At 45.5% G+C, this 15,573-nt stretch overlaps 1 pseudogene; it reads left to right on the top strand.

The window, feature by feature from the left end:
* The first annotated feature begins 14,762 nt into the window (after positions 1 to 14,762).
* Positions 14,763 to 14,880, top strand: LOC126110022 (5S ribosomal RNA; annotated as a pseudogene).
* The last annotated feature ends 693 nt before the right edge of the window (positions 14,881 to 15,573 follow it).

The following is a 15,573-nucleotide window of genomic DNA, read 5'->3' as shown; positions in this document are numbered from 1 at the left end:
TACTTTCTTGTAGACAACCGTGTCATCTGCAAATAGCCTCACGGAGCTACCGATGTTGTCAACTAAGTCATTTATGTATATTGTAAACAATAAAGGTCCTATCACGCTTCCTTGCGGTACTCCCGAAATTACCTCTACATCTGCAGATTTTGAACCGTTAAGAATATCCTCTCTACTTCGACCATCATCAGTTATTTTGCTCCCCAAATAGCAATACTCATTTACTACTTTAAGCGTAGCATCACCCGATTTAATTCGACTACATTCCATTATTCTCGTTTTGCTTTTGTTGATGTTCATCTTCGGGTTATTGATGCGAATATATGCGAGGGTACGTCGCAGTATGTAAATGCCCTGCGTCGGACGTGCTTTGGGATGATTTTAGGTGGGAACGTAATGTCCCGCTCTTACATTTCCGCAGCGCCCGTAATGGGAGCAATTGTTTTAAACCACGAATAGCGCAACAGCGACGAGCATAATGGCCCAGCCGCGTGCTCCGCGCCGTGCTTTACTGGGCTCGCCGGGCCGGCGTAATGGCGACGCGGCACGGCCATTAATCTCGCCGACGTTTCGCCCGAGGCGGAGGAGTGAGATCGGGAGGGAGGGGGGAGGCCTAATGGAAGGAGAGGCAGGGCAGGTTCCTCTCCGTAAAGGTGAAGCAGGAGCCGGAATGGCCGCCTAAAGCGGAGTTGAGCGCCGCGGGAACCGCCTTAATCGGTTATCGATACGCCGCACCCCACAGCAGTCGTCCTGCGAGCACCAAGGGTGGCGTATCGCTTCGGCCCGACACCGGTGCTTTGTGATGGAATCCGTGTCTCAAGTGTTTGCACTTAGACAGTGTGGTGACTCTTCTGTAGAAGTAAATAAAAGAGTTTCATACACTACTGGCCATTAAAATTGCTACACCACGAAGATGACGTGCTACAGACGCGAAATTTAACCGACACGAATAAGATGCTATGATATGCAAATGATTAGCTTTCGAGAGCATTCAAACAAGGTTGGCGCCGGTGGCGACACCCACAACGTGCTGACATGAGGAAAGGTTCCAACCGATTTCTCATACACAAACAGCAGTTGACCGGCGTTGCCTGGTGAAACATTGTTATGATGCCTCGTGTAAGGAGGAGAAATGCGTACCATCACGTTTCGGAATTTGATAATGGTCGGATTGTAGCCTATCACGATTGCGGTTTATTGTATCGCGACATTGCTGCTCGCGTTGGTCGAGATCCAATGACTTGTTAGCAGAATATGGAATCGGTGGCTTCAGGAGGGTAATATGGAACGCCGTGCTGGATTCCAACGGCCCCGTATTACTAGCAGTCGAGATGCCAGGCATCTTATCCGCATGGCTGTAACGGATCGTGCAGCCACGTCTCGACCCCCGAGGCAACAGATGGGGACGTTTGCAAGACAACAACCATCAGCACGAACAGTTAGACGACGTTTGCAGCAGCATTGACTATCAGCTCGGAGACCGTGGCTGTGGTTACCATTGACGTTGCATCACAGACAGGAGCGCCTGAGATAGTGTACTCAACGACGAACCTGGGTGCACGAATGGTAAAACGTCATTTTTTCGGATGAATCCAGGTTCTGTTTACAGCATCGTGATGGTCGCATCCGTGTTTGGCGACATCGCGGTGAACGCACATTGGAAGCGTGTATTCGTCATCGCCAACTGGCGTATCACCCGGCGTGATGGTATGGGGTGCCACTGGTTACACGTCTGGGTCACCTCTTGTTCGCATTGACGGCACTTTGAACAGTGGACGTTACATTTCAGATGTGTCACGACCCGTGGTTCTACACTTCATTCGATCCCTGCGAAACCCTACATTTCAGCAGAATAATGCACGACCGCATGTTACAGGTCCTGTACAGGCGTCTCTGGATACATAAAATGTTCGACTGTTGCCGAGGCCAGCACATTCTCCAGATCTCTCACCAATCGAAAATGTCTGGTCAATGGTGGCCGAGCAACTGGCTCGTGACAATACGCCAGCGAATACTCGTGATGAACTGTGGTATCGTGCTGAAGCTGCATGGGCAGCTGTACCTGTACACGCCATCGAAGCTCTGTTTGACTCATTGCCCAGGCGTATCAAGGCCGTTATTCCGGCCAGAGGTGGTTGTTCTGGGTACTGATTTCTCAGGATCTTTGCACCCAAATTGCGTGAAAATGGAATGACATGTCAGTTCCAGTAATATATATGTGTCCAATGAATGCTCGTTTATCATCTGCGTTTCTTCTTGGTGTAGTAATTTTAATGGCCAGTAGTGTATGTTTTAGGACTCTGCGGGGAAATCTGGCTTTAATGGGCGCTGGCAGCAGACGACCCATGCGAGTGCCTTTACTAACAACATAACATCACCTGTAGCGCTTCCGTTGGGGTCGTAACCGTATCGCATTCACCCGGGCATCTGATTAACTATTTCAGTTGGTAAGAGATGGCGGAAGGGTTCGAGTGTGCCGCAGGCCCCAAAGAAACAATGCACCCATGTTGTCAACAAGGCACTGTCCAAGATGATGGTTGGTCCATAATGGTGTGGGCTGTGTTTACACGGAATGTACTGGGAACTCTGGGTCTAACTGAACCGATTACTGACTGGAAAAGGTTATGTTCGGCAACTTGGAGATGATTTGCAGCCATTCATGGACTTCATGTTCCCAAACAACGATGGAAATTTTATGGATGATAAAGCGTCATGTCACCGGGCCATAATTGTTCGCGATTGGTCTGAAGAACATTCTGGACAATTTGAGCGAATGAGTTACCCATCCTGCTCGTACGACGTGAATTCCATGGATAATTTATAGGACATAATCGAGAGGTTAGTTCGTGCACAAACTGCTGCACTGGCAAGACTTTTAAAATTATGGACGGCCATAGAGGCAGCGTGGTTCAGTATTTCTGCAGCTACTTGTTGAGTGCATGTCACATCTAGTTGCGGCACTATACAGTGTGGTCCATTGATAGTCCGGGCCAAATATCTCACGAAAAAGCATCAAACGAAAAAACTACAAAGAACGAAAATTGTCCAGCTTGAAGGGGGAAACCAGATGGAGCTATGGTTGGCCCGATAGATGGCGCTGCCATAGGTCAAACGGATATCAGCAGCGTATTTTTAAATAGGAACCCCCATTTTTCTTACATATTCGTGTAGTACGTAATGAAATATGAATGTTTTAGTTGGACCACTTAAAACATCAATGTAGGCCTGTGCTGTGATAGTGCGACGCAAAACAACAAGGGGTGCAAGACCCCTCCATGAAAAACACGACCACACCATAACACCACCGCCTCTGAATTTTACTTTTGGCACTACACACGGTGGCAGATGATGTTCAACAGGCATTCGCCGTACCCACACCTTGCCATCGGATCGCCCCATTGTGTACCATGATTCGTCACTCCAGACAACGTTTTTACACTGTACACTGTCCAATATTTACGCTTCGTACACCAAGGGAGGAGTCGTTTGGCATTTACCGGCGTGATGTGTGGCTTATGAGCGGCCGCTCGACCATGAAATCCAAGTTTTCTGACCTCCCGCCTAACTGTGATAGTACTTGCAGTGGATCCTGACGCAGTTTGGAATCCCTGAGGGATGGTCTGGATAGATGCCTGCCTGTTACACATTACCACCCTCTTCAACTGTCGGCGGCGTCTGTCAGTCAACAGACGAGGTCGGCCTGTACGCTTTTGTCCTGTACGTGTCCCTTCACGTTTCCACTTCACTATCACATCGAAGCAGTGGACCTAGGCACGTTTAGAAATGTGGAAATCTTGCACACAGACGTATGACACAAGTGACACCCAATCACCTGAACACTGTCGAAGTGCGCGAGTTCCGCGGAGCGCCCCATTCTGCTCTTTCACGATGTCTGAAACGCCCCCTTAGAAAAATTATTGAATTACTGTGATGGTAAACCCCTTACGTTATTTGATTTTCAAACAGCTGAGCAGAACTGAACGTACTCAGACATTTTGCTCTTTACTTATTCTGATCAACACTAAACTGACACACAATATTTTTAGCGCAACGCAACCTGACTTTCAAAAATCCCTATAAAAGAATGGCCCTGACTAACAATAACCTATACCTTTCATGAATCACTTACCTCACAGAACTCTTCGTTACTCAAACTACTGCAATACAGCGAGCGACAATACTGCCAGCTAAATAAAAGATTCTAACAACTGAAGGCACTAACTACCGATAGGCATAGTTAGCAAATGAAAGATTTTGATAAAGAACAAACAATGTATTTACCTTAATAGTGTTCAAAAGTTATAATATAGATATCAGTCTTACAAATTTACTGTCTGTGATGGACACATGTCCAGACGATCCGCTCTCAAAACTCCGCCATCTCTCTCCCCACATCCACCACTGCTGGCGGCTCACTTCCAACTGCGCAACGCTACGCGCTGTTCACATCCAACTGCCCGACACTACAATAGCAAAATCCAACAATGCAAACCAGCCACGGACTGCACACAACACAGTCAGTAATTTTCATACAGAGCGCTACGTGGCGTTACCAACATAAAATCCTAAACAGCCTACTTACATGTCTAATGACCACTGAGGTCGCTGATACGGACTACCTGGCAGTAGGTAGCAGCACAATGCACCTAATATGAACAACGTATGTTTTTCGGGGTGTCTGGATACTTTTGATGACATAGTGTATGTATTCCATCAATACGAAAGGGCTAAAGGAAATAATGCCGGCCTCTCTTAAAATAAAAGAAGTCTGTCGGAAACGAACACAGACAGAAGACTCTCGGTTAAAATAGTCGTAGCCTTCATGATTATTTTTCCTCCAACAGTAGCGAACCGTTGCATCCATTCTGTTGCACACTGTTCGGCGCCGTCCACCTCTGTCGAATCCGACATGCAGTTCGCTCTTCTCCCAGAGTTCGGAGATGGCTGGTGGCTCGGAAGCTCCTAGTCGACGAAAAGGTTTTCACAGGGCGACTAATAAAGCATTATCTTCTCACTCGACGCCCTTCTAACGACACTCAGCAAACGTTTGTTTGTTTATTCCTGCCCAGTTTTGCGTTTTGCATACATATTTCATGGGAGCACAAAGGAAAGGGATGTAATTGCACCGTTAGATCAGCGAGGGAAACATTATACAGAGGCAGAATGGAAAGTGATACACCAGAAACCGCTTGAGCGAACGCTGCCAAACTGATCCTCCTGTCGTACAGTGCGGTATTTGCGTTATTGCTGAAATGTGTTTTAAGGGCATTATGCGTGTTTCTCTACCTAACGAGCTTTTCGACTTCCAGTACTGGAGAAATCGTCAGTAGATCAGGATGCGTTTACAGTCTCGAACAAGCGCAGGAAACCGAACTGTTTATACGTACGCAGGCAACAGTCGGTTTGTGACGTCATGGGACCGCTGTCTAAAAATTGCAGAGTCGCGCTGACGTGTGTTATCCACGTCTACGTGATTACAATGCTATTCACAATAAAGTGCCTGGCAGACGGTTCAATGAACCACCTTCAAGCTGTCTCTCTACCGTTCCACTCTCGAACGGCGAGCGGGAGAAACAAGGACTTACATTTTTCTGTGCAGGCCCTGATTTCTGTTATTTTATCGTGATGATAATTTATCCCTATGTAGGTGGGTGCCAATAGAATGTTTCCGCAATCGTAGGAGAAAACCGGTGATTCAATTTCATGAGAAGATCCCGTCGCAACGAAAAACGCCTTTATTTTAATGGTTGTCACTCCAATTCACATGTCGTGTCTGTGGCACTATCTCCCCTATTTTGCGATAGTACAAAACGAGCTGCCCTTCTTTGTACTTTTTCGATGTCATCCGTCAGTCCCACCTGATGCGGATGCCACACCGTACAGCAATGCTCCAGAATAGGGAGGACAAGCGTGCTGTAAGCAGTCTCTTTAGTAGACCTGTTGCATCTTTTAAATGTTCTTCCAATGAATCGCAATCTTTGGTTTGCTCTACCAACAACATTATCTATGTGATCATTCCAATTTAGGTTATTTGTAATTGTAATCCCTAAGTATTAAGTTGAATTTACAGCCTTCAGATACGTTTGACTTATCGCGTAATCTTTGTTGAGGGTCAATTGCCACTTTTCGCACCATACTGATATCTTATCTAAATCATTTTGCAATTCGTTTTGGTCATCTGATGACTTTACAAGATGGTAAATGACAGCATGATCTACAAACAATCTAAGACGGCTACTCAGATTGTCTCCTATGTCGTTAATACAGATCAAGAACAATAGAGGGCATATAACACTTCCTTGGGGAACGCCGGATATTACTTCTGTTTTACTCGATGACTTCCCATCTATTACTACGAACTGTGATCTTTCTGAGAGGAAATCACGAATCCAGTCGCACAACTGAGGCGGTATTACGCTACTGGCCATTAAAATTGTTACACCAAGAAGAAACGCAGACGATAAACGGGTATTCATTGGACAAACACATTATACTAGAACTGACATGTGATTACATTTTCACGCAGTTTCGGTGCATAGATCCTGAGAAATCAGTACCCAGAACAACCACCTCTGGCCGTAATAACGGCCTTGATACGCCTTGGCGTTGAGTCAAACACAGCTTGGATGGCGTGTACAGGTACAGCTGCCCATGCAGCTTCAACACGTTACCAAAGTTCATCAAGAGTAGTGACGGTCGTATTGTGATGAGCCAGTTGCTCGGCCACTATTGACCAGACGTTTTCAATTGGTGAGAGATCTGGAGAATGTGCTGATCAGGGAAGCAGTCAAACATCTTCTGTATCCAGAAAGGCACGTACAGGACCTGCAACATGCGGTCGTGCATTATCCTGCTGAAAAGTAGGGTTTCGTAGGGATCGAATGAAGGGTAGAGCCACCGGTCGTAACACTGTTCAAAGTGCCGCCAATGCGAACATGAGGTGACCGAGACGTGTAACCAATGAAACCCCATACCATCACGCTGGGTGATACGCCAGTATGTCGATGACAAATACACGCTTCCAGTGTGGGTTCACTGCGATGCACATTGTAGGTGCCGCCGCCAACCTTGTGTGAATGCTCTGAAAAGCTAATCATTTGCATATCACAGCATCTTCTTCCTGTCGGTTTAATTTCGCATCTGTAGCACGTCATCTTCGTGGTGTAGCAATTTTAATGGCCAGTAGTGAAGATTTGTACCTAAAGGTCTTATCAAAAACCCAAGGTATTAAAATTACCTGCATGAGAGAGGAATTTGAAGAGGGGCAGGGGGTCGCCAAATGATTTGTCGCTTGTTTGGAAAAATGTTCTTGAACCGACTCTTTATGGTGAGGTAATGCGAACTCAGTGGCAGACGAATAGCAGTTTCGCTGATTACGTGGTCTGCCACAAAATGGGTGATATTGATGTTGCAAATCAGTGTGCTTATCGAGTATGTTCAGTTGTTGGTGGTCGCTTTCAGAGTAGGACTCAAATGTGTCTACAAGCCTCTACTTTAACCGTTGCTCAAAACATGTGTGCATGCCTTTTCCCTTCCGACAATTTCTACATCTACATCTACATCCATACTCCGCAAGCCACCTGACGGTGTGTGGCGGAAGGTACTTTGAGTACCTCTATCAGTTCTCCCTTCTACTCCAGTCTCGTATTGTTCGTAGCAAGAAGGATTGTCGATATGCTTCTGTGTGGGCTCTAATCTCTCTGATTTTATCCTCATGGTCTCTTCGCGAAATATACGCAGAAGGGAGCAATATACTGCTTGACTCTTCGGTGAAGGTATGTTCTCGAAACTTTGACAAAAGCCCGTACCGAGCTACTGAGCGTCTCTCCTGCAGAGTCTTCCACTGGAGTTTATCTATCATCTCCGTAACGCTTTCGCGATTACTAAATGATCCTGTAACGAAGCGCGCTGCTCTCCGTTGGATCTTCTCCATATCCTCCATCAACCCCATCTGGTACGGATCGCACACTGCTGAGCAGTATTCAAGCAGTGGGCGAACAAGCGTACTGTAACCTACTTCCTTTGTTTTCGGATTGCATTTCCTTAGGATTCTTCTAATGAATCTCAGTCTGGCATCTGCTTTACCAACGATCAACTTTATATGATCATTCCATTTTAAATCACTCCTAATGCGTACTCCCAGATAATTTATGGAATTAACTGCTTCCAGTTGCTGACCTGCTATTTTGTAGCTAAATGATAAGGGATCTATCTTTCTATGTATTCGTAGCACATTACACTTGTCTACATTGAGATTCAATTACCATTCCCTGCACCATGCGTCAATTCGTTGCAGATCCTCCTGCATTTCAGTACAATTTTCCATTGTTACAACCTCTCGATACACCACAGCATCATCTGCAAAAAGCCTCAGTGAACTTCCGATGTCATCCACCAGGTCATTTATGTATATTGTGAATAGCAACGGTCCTACGACACTCCTCTGCGGTACACCTGAAATCATTCTTACTTCGGAAGACTTGTCTCCATTGAGAATGACATGCTACGTTCTGTTATCTAGGAACTCTTCAATCCAATCACACAATTGGTCTGATAGTCCATATGCTCTTACTTTGTTCATTAAACGACTGTGGGGAACTGTTTCAAACGCCATGCGGAAGTCAAGAAAAATGGCATCTACCTGGCAACCCGCGTCTATGGCCCTCTGAGTCTCGTGGACGAATAGTGTGAGCTGGGTTTCACACGATCGTCTTTTTCGAAACCCATGCTGATTCCTACAGAGTAGATTTCTAGTCTGCAGAAAAGTCATTATACTCAAACATAATACGTGTTCCAAAATTCTACAACTGATAAACGTTAGAGATATAGGTCTATAGTTCTGCACATCTGCTCGACGTCCCTTGTTCAAAACGGGGATGGCCTGTGCCCTTTTCCCATCCTTTGGACCGCCACGCTCTTCTAGAGACCTACGGTACACCGCTGCAAGAATTTGAACATATCAGTTCATTTACTCCTCCCCCAATCTACCTGACAATCTGACTATCTTCTCTCCAGTCCGTCTGTCTTCACATCTCCTCCTCCCCTCTATTTCTCCTACTCCCATCTCTCTGTCTGTCCATCTTCCACTCATATCTTTTGCTGTCCATCCCATCCTGCCCCTCTCACTATCCGTCTCTTACTCATCCTTGTCTCTGCTCCTCTGTGCCCATTCACACATATAGCCCCTGCAATGGCAGATGATAATACCAACACACCTGTTGTGCAAGACAGCCTAAGTTTCAGGGACTGTAACCTATTTTCAATCTGCAAGATGGCAAGTAGTATATGTACCATGCTTCTTTGGAATCGTTCCAGCGGCTTAGGAGGAGATGCTGGACATACACATAGACACATACAGCCACATCCACATGCACACGCACACACACACACACACACACACACACACATATATATATATATATATATATATATACTCGTATATATATATATATATATATATATATATATATATATATATATAGTGATTATAATGAAACTTTCAAACTGCTGTAGAAATAACACCACTGGTCAGAGTGACGTCAAATGGGAACGGAATATTATTAGAGAAGGGGGGAAAAAGTATGGCAGAAAAAAATAAGTAGTTACAAAACGTAGCAATAGATGGCCCTGTAAGCATGATAATTTAATAGTGGTCGACTACAAATGACAAATGAATCATAAAACAATGCCTAAGGTATACGTTTGATGTTAAACTGTACTATTCAGTGTGCAAGAGCGTGCAGGTGTGATACTTACGTAAGCCCATCTACCATGGAAAGCTCATATCACATCGGATGGGAAAAATCGGTATTTAATTGTCCTGAGGCCTAAAATGCATAAAAAGCATCACTCGCATCACTTTTTAATTGTTCTGAGGTCAATAAGTGCATAAAAACCATCAGTCACGTCGGTTTTTAATTGTCCTGAGGCCAAAAATCGCATAAAAAGAGTGAATCAAAATCAAATCGGAGTATTAATTTCCTTGTAACTGGCGCAAAACACGTTCCATATGCTGTGCACCGTTTGCTGCAACAAGTTGAAATCGAGAAACAGCATGTTTCATAACTGATCGAAGTGTTTGTGGGGTCACGTTCAGAATGTGTTGCGCAATGCGTGCCTTCAATGCAGCTAAGTTTGCAATCGGAGCACTGAACGCAACATCTTTCAGATAGTCCCACAACCAGGAGTCACACGGATTAAGATCAGGTCATCGGGATGGGCAGGCTGTAGTGAAATGGCGGCTGGTAATTCCAGCATTTCCGAAATGGCGTTTCAGCAAACGGATTTGCAATGTGCGGAGGTGTCCCATCTTGCATAAAAATGATCCCATCCACAGAAACACGCTGTTCTGGAATGACGTGGTTGCAAAAAAGACGCTCACAGCGCAAACCAGTGACGGTACAGGTAACAGGACCGGAAGCACCTGTCTCCTCGAAAAATATGGCCCCCTGGTAAACGGCGCCGTAAACCAGAATCACGCAGTGATCTTTTCAGGATGAAATGGTACTGATTGATTTGGGTGAGAACTTTCCGTTGCCCACATTCGACCGTTCTGCGCATTGACATATCCAGTCAGATGGAAGTGGGCTTCTTCTGTCCTCAAAATCTTCCACGGCCAATCATTGTCCACTTCCATACGAGCAAGAAATTGTAAAGCAAAGGTCTCTCTTGCTGGCTGATCAACAGGAAGCAACTAGTGCACATGGGTAACTTTGCATGGATAGCAAAGAAGGATGTTTCGTAGGATTTTACGCACCGTGCTCAAGGGTATGTCCAATGTTCGGGCAATTCTCCGTCCACTACACGTTTATTACATAATTTTGCGTCCTGGACAGTGGTTACGTGATTATTCTACATCTACATCTACATTTATACTCCGCAAGCCACCCAATGGTGTGTGGCGGAGGGCACTTTACGTGCCACTGTCATTACCTCCCTTTCGTGTTCCAGTCGCGTATGGTTCGCGGGAGGAACGACTGTCTGAAAGCCTCCGTGCGCGCTCTAATCTCTCTAATTTTACATTCGTGATCTCCTCGGGAGGTATAAGTAGGGGGAAGCAATGTATTCGATACCTCATCCAGAAACGCACCATCTCGAAACCTGGCGAGCAAGCTACACCGCGATGCAGAGCGCCTCTCTTGCAGAGTTTGCCACTTGAGTTTGTTAAACATCTCCGTAGCGCTATCACGGTTACCAAATAACCCTGTGACGAAACGCGCCGCTCTCCTTTGGATCCTCTCTATCTCCTCCGTCAACCCGATCTGGTACGGATCCCACACTGATGAGCAATACTCAAGTATAGGTCGAACGAGTGTTTTGTAAGCCACCTCCTTTGTTGATGGACTACATTTTCTAAGGACTCTCCCAATGAATCTCAACCTGGCACCCGCCTTACCAACAGTTAATTTTATATGATCATTCCACTTCAAATCGTTCCGCACGCATACTCCCAGATATTTTACAGATGTAACTGCTACCAGTGTTTGTTCCGCTACCATATAATCATACAATAAAGGATCCTTCTTTCTATGTATTCGCAATACATTACACTTGTCTATGTTAAGGGTCAGTTGCCACTCCCTGCACCAAATGCCTATCCTCTGCAAATCTTCCTGCATTTCGCCACAATTTTCTAATGCTGCAACTTCTCTGTATACTATGCTTTTCTTGTCTCCTTCTTCATTCTTTGCGCCAGAACAGGACTCCAACCTGCATTTCCCGATTATCGCGAGTGGTCGCATGCATGTCCAGATGAACTTGGCATCGTAGTTCAGAATAACACAGGCACTGGAATATCGTATTTATCCGCCGACACGGGCAAGCGACTTTCAAGTAAAATGTCTCACCTGTACAGGAATACGCATAATGGATGTACGAGAACAGGTTGTAGACACATGGTTGATGCCATATGGACATTTGGGTTTGGCCAAGAGTCGTGCATGGATATCCAGAGGGTAAGAGGACCGCTCGCGATAAGTATTTTGTGTACATGGCTTTGTTGTTGTTGTTTCTATCGATGTATTGTGTTTCTTCACACGATATCTGTAGAGCTGTTGAAAGGTGGCTACACTGAGTCACAGCGCCAGAGATTGCGCCAACGAGTATTATTCAGCCGCCTCCACAGGCAGTTCTTGTTCAGATGTAGTGGAGAGTGCTTGTCGAGAAGTCGTAGTGGAAAGTGCTTATCGAGATGTGGTAGTAGTGAGTCGGTGTTGAGATGTTGTAGTAGGGAGTGCTTGTTCCATGTTTTATGCAGTTTTGATGGGCTAGACAGCAGATGTTGTTCGAATGGAGATATTGTAATGATCAGAGTGCTTTTCGTCAATATATATCAAAGTAAAAAAATTCCCTTTTCTTTTTATTATTTTAATGTCTTAAATAATGCGTCATTATAGGTTCAGTCAACAAAGCATCTGGCTTGTGTTCTTGTATTAGAGTGTAATTCTGGTTTTCTTGCGCAATTATAGTATTTCTATTTTTTTAATTATTTCAATATAAATGGTACTTAAAATTTCTTGTCTTACTGAAGAAGAACCGTGTCAGATGTGTACGTTGAATCACACTTCCACACACAGAACAGTTACACTTGTGCTTTGGTTTCGTACGTTTTATAGTTGCTGGGGACTTAATTAATTAGTTGTGTTAACGGAAGTTTTGTTTCATTCCTTGTTGTTATTCTAAGCAGTCAAATTGCGTACTAATACTAGTCAGGGCCAACCGGTTACGAGACTGCGTAACCGCATAGACAGTAAAATTATTTGCATAATAGTTATTTAATTAAGCCCCCATGCACGTGGCGACCCAGGATGGCAGGGTCGCCAAAAAAAAAAAAAAAAAGGGAATTTTTTTTACCTTCATATATATTGACGAAAAGCACTCTGATCATTACAATATCTCCATTCGAACAACATCTGCTGTCTAGCCCATCAAAACTGCATAAAACATGGAACAAGCACTCACTACTACAACATCTCAACACCGACTCACTACTACCACATCTCGACAAGCACTTTCCACTACGACTTCTCGACAAGCACTCTCCACTATATCTGAACAACAACTGTCTGTGGAGGCGGCTGAATAATACTCTTTGGCGCAATCTCTGGCGCTGTGACTCAGTGTAGCCACCTTTCACTGTTTTGGCAAAGACTTTATGTAAGTATTCCAGTGCTGCTTGTCTGTTGCTGCTGAGTATTACCAGCTCGGCTGCAAATACCAGGGAGATTATGATCGTCTTATTTGCACTTCTTCATCTTAACTGAATTCCTTTTACGTTTTCTTTTCAGTGTATGATAATTTTGTACAAGACAGAGTCGAATAAAGGCGGTGAGAGAGCTTCTCCTTGTCTGACTTCTGTATGTATCTCGAATGGGTCTGAGATTTCTTTCATAAATTTTATTTCGGATGTGGTGTTTGCAAGTGTCTGTTGTACGAGTGTCCTAGTTTTTCTGTCTATTCCACATTCTTACTGGCTGTCTATGGGGTCGTAGGCCTTGAAGTCACGAAAGTGACGACACTGTTCTTCGTCCCTCTGACTTTTAACGCCGGGCAGGTACAGGTGTGCCACAGTGCACCGAACACTACGAACGACGGGCCTCTACAGGTGACTAACTGTGTATGTGCCGATGTTAATACCACGACATCGACTGCTACTACTGAAATGGCCACGTGACCATCAGTACTGGACATTGGCGCAGTGTCAGAGTGTTGCACGGTCTGATGAATCCCTATGCCTTCTTTCATCATGCCGATGGGAGGCCGCGAATCTGTCGTCTTGCAGGGGAACAGCTCCTTGACACCTGTACTGTGGCACGGAGACGAGCTGGCAGCGGCCCCAACTGGTCAACTCCTCAAGAGTGGAAGGATAAATACCATAACTTACATAAATAAGAAAGATAGGTTGATGTTTGAAAAAACTTTCCCAATGAAAGTGTCTACAGATATGTTGACCCAGCCACTAGTACAAAGAAAATGAAAAAAAAATGTAGTAATTATATCACATCTTGCATCAGCAGAAAATCAGGTGCTTGTAAATAGCAGTGATTAGGAAACTTGGAAAGAAGATGAGAGGACAACATGTCTAGAAAGTACAAATATATCTCAAAGCAATACTCAAATATGTCAACATGCTCTGTGGTACACTCACGTGGCCGGCCGGGGTGGCCGAGCGGTTAAAGGCGCTACAGTCTGGAACCGCGCGACCGCTACGGTCGCAGGTTCGGATCCTGCCTCGGGCATGGATGTGTGTGATGTCCTTAGGTTAGTTAGGTTTAAATAGTTTTAAGTTCTAGGGGACTGATGACCTTAGAAGTTAAGTCCCATAGTGCTCAGAGCCATTTGAACCATTTTTTGAACCAACACTCACGTGGGAGTCCGTGTGTCCAGTGGAGTTCGTGCGAGGCACCATGACGGCCAAGGAGTATCATGCGCTGGTTGCAGACTACGTGCACACATTCGTGATGATCACGGTTTCTAACAGCAGTTGCATTTTCCAGCAAGATAATCCACTGTGTCAGTATGCCAGGAGTGTGCTCGCCAGATCGAACACATCTGGGATGTGACAAGGAGCTGTCGGAGCTCATCGCCCTCCTCTCTGGAATTTACGCGAATTACGTGACTTGTGTGTGCAGATATCGAGCCAACTGCCTCCAGCGTCCTACCAAAGCCTGAATGCTTCCACGCCACAATTCCTCGCCATCTTTAGCCGTGCCAAAGGTGGACATACCTGGCTGCTATTAGGTAGGTGGTCATAATGTTTTCGGGCCAACGGCCTTGCCACAGTGGATACACCGGTTCCCGTTAGATCACTGAAGTCAAGCGCTGTCAGGCGTGGCCAGCACTTGGATGGGTGACCATCCGGGCCGCCATGCGCTGTTGCCATTTTTCGGGGTGCACTCAGCCTCGTGATGCCAATTGAGGAGCTACTCGACCGAACAGTAACGGCTCTGGTCACAGAAAACCATCATAACGACCGGGAGAGCGGTGTGCTGACCACACGCCCCTCCTATCCTCCATCCTCATCTGAGGATGACACGGCGGTCGGATGGTCCCGATGGGTCACTTGTGGCCTGAAGACGGAGTGGTTTTGGCGATCAGTGTAAATACGTAAAACATCAGTTACGCAATGTTAGATTCGAAGTTGGGCCCTTCTGACGCTAATCGGTGGTGGGAGAACGAAAGTGGCTTCACGTAGTTAAAGTGTTTTTAACTTTGTCACATGGCGTTTTTTCCTTCATGTCATATGCTCCTAAAATTTGTCTGTTAATTCCAGTAACTGAAGACAGAATTTACAGTACTCGCCACGTTCTTTCTAGACAGATACGACCGAGGTGGGGCCCCTCCACGCCCGCACCAACGTGGTGACCAAACCAAAAGTTCTACTGTCACCTCCGTCAACATGTTAGTTATCTTAATAAGTCGATCACAGGATGCTGCGCTGTGATGTTATCCGTGCGTCTGGGTAAGACTACGCATTAAAACGGTGAAAGGGTCCTGTAGCCACCTTTCATTGCCAACTCTCGTAGTGGTCAAGTCGGCAAAGAGGTTTCCGCTACTTGGGAGAAATCCACCTGC

Source organism: Schistocerca cancellata, chromosome 12 (genome assembly GCF_023864275.1).
Source record: "Schistocerca cancellata isolate TAMUIC-IGC-003103 chromosome 12, iqSchCanc2.1, whole genome shotgun sequence".
In the NCBI taxonomy this organism is placed as follows: domain Eukaryota; kingdom Metazoa; phylum Arthropoda; class Insecta; order Orthoptera; family Acrididae; genus Schistocerca; species Schistocerca cancellata.
Note: the sequence above shows the minus strand (reverse complement) of the source record. Positions and strands in the feature narration are given on the sequence as shown.